Source organism: Triticum urartu, chromosome 4 (genome assembly GCF_003073215.2).
Source record: "Triticum urartu cultivar G1812 chromosome 4, Tu2.1, whole genome shotgun sequence".
NCBI lineage: Eukaryota > Viridiplantae > Streptophyta > Magnoliopsida > Poales > Poaceae > Triticum > Triticum urartu.
The window spans coordinates 143,648,650-143,656,514 of record NC_053025.1 but is presented as its reverse complement, the minus strand read 5'-3'; the positions used below and the strand labels follow the sequence as shown (position 1 = coordinate 143,656,514).

The window sequence follows — 7,865 nt, the reverse complement described above, 5'->3', positions numbered from 1 at the left end:
GTCGGATGAAGAATCATATGAGTCACAAAGGAAATTATGAAAAAACAACTCGTCGGCAGAGCCCATTTGTACCTTGTGGGCAAAACGTCGAACAACTTGGGGGCGTCGTCGAAGAAGCAAGCCGACGAAGAGACGAACGCCTCCCCTGGACCAGGTAGCTGGCTTGGCGGCGCCCGACGAGCTTGCCAGCGTTGTCAAAGGAGCTGGCCAGGGGTGCGGGGCCGAGGTGGTGCTTGCGGCGACTTTGGGGAAGAAGCTGCGGTGGTCTGGCGGCGAGGCGATGGTGGCGGCGACGTGGGAAGGTGGCGTGCCGCGGGAGAGGTATGTGGGTACGGACTACTGGCGAGGGCACCGGAACTGGGTGGCGGCGACAGGGTGGGGACGGCCGAGGGCTTGTTGTCGATGGGAGAAAGAGAATGGCCTATGTGACACCGACTGGCGGGCCAGGCAGGTGGAGGAGTAGGCGCGCGTCCGTCTCGTGTCCACGCCGACTCAAATGAGGGCCAAATATGGGCCAGGAATGGGTCGTTCGGCGGACGAAAAGCAGGCGCACGTCCGTTTGGGTTGACGCGTTGAGCCGATTTTTGTGTTTGTTTTAATCCAAACGAATACGTGCGGACGAAATGGATCGACGAGTTGGAGTTGCTCTTAGAGGTCATATTTGCACATCAAAAGCCGTTCATATAATCATATTCTCACTGCATACCAGTATAAAAGGATAATGTGCTACCTACTTTTTGTGTGTGTATTTCTCAGTTTCTGGGACACGTACATTTAAAGATGGGCTTTGCATTTCTTAACAAGAAAAACCCAAAGATGGAATGTTTAAGCACGTAGGATTAATGTGGTAATGCACGATCTTTGTGCTCCCATGAATTGAGGCAATCCAGAGAGATATAAAATGGCAGGAGGAAGAAGAAGCCAGCAACATCGATCGTCCCTGTGAGCATTTGCTCTTGCGCTTCTTGACACTCCAATTTGCCAGAAAGAAGCAAAGATCCATATTTGGTAGCAATGGCAGCGTCGAGGTGCAGCACCACCGTCGTCTTGCTCGTCGTGGTCACGGTGGCGGTGGTGGCGGCGGCGGCGCTGATGCAGCCGGCGGAGGCGGCGACGGCGGCGGCGGCGACGAGGCGCCGCGCCGACACCCGCGTGCTCTGGTACCCGGGAACCAGGCAGCGTAGCCCCAGCGGCTTCCGTGGTTTCCCTCGCTCCAGGCTGTCGCCGCCGTCCGCGGGCAGGCTACCCCCGCCGTCGCCCAGCGGCAGGCCGATGACTCCGCCGCCGTCTCAGGCGCAGGCGCCGCCGGCGCCCATCTCGCCCCCGTGCACCGCCGCGAACCCGCAGCCCGGCTTCCCCGGCTTGCCGGTGGGCTTCGGAGGGTCGTCGCCCTCGCCGCCGTTGGCGCCGACGGACTGCGTGACGCCACTGGCGGGGCTGATGACGTGCGCGTCGTTCCTGACGGGGAGCGAGGCGGAGACGCCGACGCCGCAGAGCGAGTGCTGCGGCGGGCTGGGCATGTTCCTCAACAGCTCGGCGGCGGCGGACGACCGGTCGCTGCGTTGCCTGTGCCCGGTGATCCTCGGCGACGTGAACCGCATGCTCCCCAAGCCCATCGACCCCGTCCGCATGATGTACCTCCCCATCGCCTGCGGCGTCGTCCTCCCGCCCCAAGTCCTCTTCATCTGCTTCAGTACGCCAACGCCATTAATCTCTCTCCCTCCCTCCCTCTCGCTCGCTCTCTCTTTCTCACTCATGATGGATTGATTGATGATGATGATGATCTTGGAATCTATGCAGCTGGGCAGCCGACGCCGCCGGTGGTGAACCGGATTCCCGACTCCTGGAAGACCTCGTCTTCTTCAGGTCAACTACTCACTCACTCACTAATACAGTAGCACTTCTCAAAGTGAAAAAAATCCATACTGCTCTTGCATGGTTAAGCTCGATTGCTTTCGGCTGAATTCTGATGTCTCCATGTGCCGTGCAGCCTTGTCGCCTTGAGTTGGTGCCGACGATCGGATTTGGTTACTGCTCATCACGCAGGCACAATTTATCTCGGGACGTACTCTATCTATCAAGTTTAATCAATTAAGATTACAAACGTGAGAAACTAGCTGGTTACTACCAACTTTGCAGCCATCAGAGTGGTCGACGCATCATGTGCCAGTTGTGGTGTAGTATTACTGATCGATGTAATAGCTATAGCATGTTTTCCTTTATCTTATTGAGAATGTAAACAAAAATATAAGAGCAGATTGCACCGAAGGGAGTATTGTCTCACACTATTTACATGGGTTTTTCGTTTGATGATCCTATAATGCCCATCTAGCCCTGGCTTGTGTTCAGTAACTTAGTATTTAATATTAGTGTGATGATGAATGTCCTGTCATGACGTTTTGGTCTAGTCAAAGAGCTTTGACCATCTACTGGACATTTCCTCCACAATTTTGGCCCTTCTCCATGTCACTTACATGTGGGATCCACCCGAGTAAAAACAAGAATAAACTCTCCCCCCTCTCTCTATCATTTACATGGGGACCCAAACTTAAAGAGGAAAAGAAAACTCACCCTTTCCACATTTTACAGGTGAGACCCACCTAAAAAGCAAAAGAAAAATCAAATTTGCTAATTCTCATGTAGATGAGATTTAGTGATGTCTCATCCAAATTGTCCTTCTCATGATCTAGGGTGCCGAGATTCGTGCATTTTCTCTATCCCGGTTGCCAGCTCAAATCGGATGTATCGCTAATAGAGATAAATCAAGATCCTTACACTCATCATAGAACATTTTATACTGTAACCATTTGAATTTATAGAGGCTGATAACTTTCAATGTAGATCTAGCCAAATTTTTATAAAATTTGACTTACAAACTTAATATTGGGAGTAAAAAGGAAGAGAAAGAGTAAAATCAAAGAAACATGGAAACATGTATTACAAGTCTTTTAGATAGGCAAGATACTCCGCTTCTTCCCCTGATCTTTCTTTCCCTCTTCCTGCCGGGGTTCCCCTTGCATGCTCGGTGGAGGTTGCTGCCCTGCTGCTGGTACCGTAGAAGACTCCAACGCGCCGTACATGCGAGCAAGCCGCACCCAGAACGCCAGGAGCCCGACGATGAAGACAGCCACCACGCAGATGCAACCGGCCAAGACACGGGTGTCCTTGACCTTGGTGGCCAGGACGGCGGACACCATGAGACCCAGGACGCCGACGCCGAAACCGTAGCCTCCTACGTCGCGAAGCTTCTCGACGACGGTCACCGGCATGCGCGGCAAGAACAGTTCCGCGTAGGACTTGACGAGGAAGAGCACCGACCAGTAGGCCTCGTACGAGAGCACCAGCGACAGCCGCCATGGGACGATGCTGAAGAAGAAAGGAGAGCGTCCTGAAATGTAGGCATAGATCATGGTCGCGGTGATTCCTACAGGGCAGACAATCTGGGCGACGACGGCCATCACCCACCTCTTGGTACGGGATACGTGTGCCAGCGACTCCCCGAGCGTCGTCGCAGGCGTAGCCATTGACTATTCCGACGAGTTCTGCGTTTTTCACGGTGTTATGGAGTACATGGTGTGTGTTATATAGTACTAGTACATGGGATGTGTATATGGGAGCAATGCAAGTCTAATTCGGATCCCTCGAATATATATGGAAGGAAAAAACTAACGCCATACGTGTGGCATCTTGTACATCGCCCACACGTATCCTTTATCACTTATTTTGTCACATGCGAACAGATGACATCAACATGAATCTTTTTTTTTCAGTTTAAAAATGTTTTATCTCCTAATTAAAAAATCAAATTAAAAATCCTTTTCACCATTAAATCCGCCTCGATGAGATCTTCAAAACTAGACCCCATGTTGATATGTTTCGACGAATTTTTTTTGCTCCAAAGTTGCCATGATGTTTATACTATAGTTGTCATAGTGCTTAAACTAAAGTTGCCATGTGGCAATTTCAGTTTGTAGAGCATGGCAATTTTAGTATTTTGATGATAGCAACTGCAGTACTTTGCCATGAAAATTATTTTTTTATGAACCATGGCAATTTTAAGTGTATGTATCATGGCAATTTTAGTTTATGGTTCATGACAAGTCTAGTTTCTTAATTCCTCATTTTATAAATGTCAAAAATAACTTTTAAATGTAGAAGAAAAATATCTGAAACATATGATGGCAACTTCAGTGTAAACACCACGACAATTCATGTGCAATAGACATGACAACTTTTAACCCTAAAAGAAATTCGTCGAAATATATTGATATGAGATCTAGTTTCGAAGATCTCGTCGCGAGGGATTTAATGGTGAAAACGGATCTTCAATCAGATTTTTATTTAAGAGACAAACATTTTAAAATTTGGAAATCCAAAAAAATTTCCACATACATGCAGTGATGTGGCACACTCTGTGTATTATAGGGCGTGTGGGCAGATTTCACTCGCACCACACGTGTGGGCGTTAGCGTTGTCCTATATGGAAACAATGAAAATGAAAACGCGTCTCACTTCGACTCCTCCAAGATACGGATTCAGACTCTTCACTCCTTGAATATATTATGAACAGAAATAATGAACGCGCGTATCGTTTAGACTCCTCCAGTATATGGAAATAATGAAGGCGCGTCTAGGTTGGTCTCCTCAAATTTATGGGAACAATGAACGCGTGCGGCTAATGTTTGAAAAATAAAGACGGAGGAAAATTACCTAAATACTAACGGCCTCCCACACACCCCTAAGAGCGAACCGCGAGCTGACCACACTAAACGGTTCACTCCGGATTGTCATGCGCCGACAGCTTTGGAGGGTCATCGCCATCGTTGCCGACAACCTGCGTGACGCCGCTGGCAGGGCTGATGACGTGCGCGTCGTTCCTGACTAGGAGCGAGGCGAAGATGTCGTCGCCGCAGAGCGAGTGCTGCGGTGGGCTGGGCATGTTCCTCCCCATCGCCCGCAGCATTGTTCTCCCGCCCCAAGTCCTCTTCATCTTCTTCACGCCATGTCCAGTTCTTTTAGGCGCCTTAAAAATTAAGTTGCCTCTTTTCAACTTAAAAAATAAGCCACCTTCTAAGTTTGTTGAGACTTCTAAATTAGTTATCCCATAACTAGTTTAGAAGCCCCAATGATCAAGAGAGGCGGCTTATGGGAAAAGCTGGGGAGGAGGCGTCTTATTTTTATGCTGCCAAAAGCACCGGCCCATGATCTCTTTCTCTCACACACATGATGGGTTGATAATGATGATCTTGGAATATATGCAGCTGGGCAGCCAACGCCGCCGGTGGTGAACTGGATTCCCGACTCCTAGAAGACCTTCTCTTCCTCAGGTCAACTATTCACTCATGTTGAGCAAGGTAGAGCTATGTGGTACTGACCGAGAGGTCCTCCCTCGTCGCTCTCGCGAGTGACGGGGAGGGAACCCTAGCCGTCAGCCCACTTTCCCCTCCTCTCGCCCGCCCTCCCCCGCCGTCGCCGGCAGGCGCCGACGGGCAAAGCCCGGTCGGCGCGGCGGCGTAGCCGTTTTTCCTCTCTGCCTTATAACTGTTGGCGTAGGACATCAGAGTTGGGCGACGGTGTTGTGCTCCCGTGGGGCGCAGTGGCTCGCCGACGGACCTGCTGGGCGGTAGTGGGGTTGTCTTCTGGCGGCGTATCGGTGACCTGGGGCTCGTGAGGGGTGCGGAGGCTGCGGCGTGCTCGATTCGGCCGGGCGGAGGCGTGCAGGTGGCTGCAGGCTAGATCTATTCGGCTCTGGTTCTAGTGGCCAATGCACGGCACAGGGAGTGGTTGGCGTCTCTATTCGCAGATGCTGGGGGTGTGGCTGGGTGGTGGTGCACGCGAGGTGACCGGGGACGGTGCTTGTCTTCTGGGGCGGCACTCTCCTTGGCAGTGCGCGGTGTAGGCCGCGAGCGGCATAGGCCGGAGCCTACGGGCGTCCCTTGGGAGACGACGGTTGACGGCGATGGTGGTGCGGCTGGCTGTTTGAGGCCGCGCGATGGTGGTGCTGGTTGTTGGGGAACGTAGCATGCAATTTCAAAAAAATTCCTATGATCACGTAAGATCTATCTAGGAGATGCATAGCAACGAGAGGGGGAGAGTGTGTTCACGTACCCTCGTAGACCGAAAGCGGAAGCGTTAGGTTAACGCGGTTGATGTAGTCGAACGTCTTCACGATCTAACCGATCTAGTACCGAACGTATGACATCTCCGAGTTCAGCACACGTTCAACTCGATGATATCCCTCGAACTTTTGATCCAGCAGAGGGCCGAGGGAGAGTTTCGTCAGCACGACGGCGTGGTGACGGCGATGGTGATGTGATCCGCGCAAGGCTTTGCATAAGCACTACGACGCTATGACCGGAGGAGTAAACTGTGGAGGGGGACACCGCACACGGCTAATGTAACATCCCAAAATTCTAAATTTTAAAATGTTATATTAAATAAATAGTTTTGATTGTTTGTTTGATTGTGATGTGGTTGCTTGTGTGGAATTGAGTGAAATTTGAAACTTTTTGAAAGTTGAATGAGAGGGAATGAAATGACTTTCCCAAACTTTCACATTGCATTTATGATCTCCACGAATTAAAATTCATTTTATCACAAAACCCTAGAGTGAAGATGATATGACTTCTTCCATTTAAATAAATGAAAAGAGTTTTGAAAAGATTTGAATTCCATATGAAAATATTTCAAATTCGAAAACTTTATGTAACTCAATGAGTTTCATGAGAAAAGATAAAATGACTTCTTCAAATGCTAAGAAAGAGAGTTGGAAGTTTCAAATAATCAAACTAAAAGTCCCTTTGAAGTTATTTTGAAAACTCACTTTCAATTTGGAGTTATTTGGTTTTATTTAAATTACTTTTCTCCAAAAATAGAATATACAGAAAATAGGGTAAAATGATTCCCTACATTAGAAAAATGGAGAGAAATGAGTTTGAAATCATTTTGGTGTTTTAAAATATTTTTATTTGGTTTTTCAAATGAACCAGTAGTACTGTTTGCTTTATTAAATTTGTGTGAAATTTATTTGATGCTGAAAATATATTCATGTTTTAGGAAAAAAAATTCTGAGAATTTTCATATATAGTATGCCTATGTAAAATTTTATTTTTATTTTCATTATTCAGTTTTTCCTTTTTTATTTCTATTTAAAAACAAAAACTGCGCGTGCGCCAGGAACTAACTGTCGCCCACGTGCGCAGCATAGTGGCATCGGGCATCCCATTATTTTTTTCTCTCCTACATGGGCAGGCCAGGCAGCCATTTTTTTCACTTTGGCCGAATTTTATTTTAAAAACAATGAAGCGCGGGCGGCCCGCCAAACACTTTTAGGCCCATGCGAACATCCAACCCAAAAATCATCCATTGCGGGTTAAATCAATATTTAGGTTTGACTAGCTTCACAAAAAAATTATTTTTTTTCTTCGACGGGACTTCTGAAAGTTGTCTCTTTTCTTCGAAGTCATTTTTTCTACCTTATAAAAGTATCTTTTTTTTAGTATTTTTATACCCCGTAGCTTATTATTTCTATACTAGTACAGTAGAATAATTAGATTACCAATTAATTTTTGTATTTATACATTACATTTAGAAATCTTTTAGCCGTAACTATTTTTCTTCCGTAAAATAGCTTGGCCCTGATTTTTCAAATAGCCATAACTTCTTACTCGTTCATCCAAATTAGATAAAACCAACACCTACATTTTTGTCTTGATTCCACCTATATAGTGAATCTATCGAATAAACTTTTTGCAATTTTCGAATTTCAAAATTTGTTCAGATTCATATTCAAACTTTTTTTGATCGTATCTTTTTTTCCGCAGCTCCGTTTCCAATGAATCCAACTGCATCGGATTCGTATTGAA

The 7,865-nt window shown here is 47.5% G+C and overlaps 1 pseudogene; it reads left to right on the top strand.

Moving 5' to 3' along the window:
- Positions 1-280: 280 nt before the first annotated feature.
- On the top strand, positions 281-2,107 carry LOC125554661 (annotated as a pseudogene).
- The last annotated feature ends 5,758 nt before the right edge of the window (positions 2,108-7,865 follow it).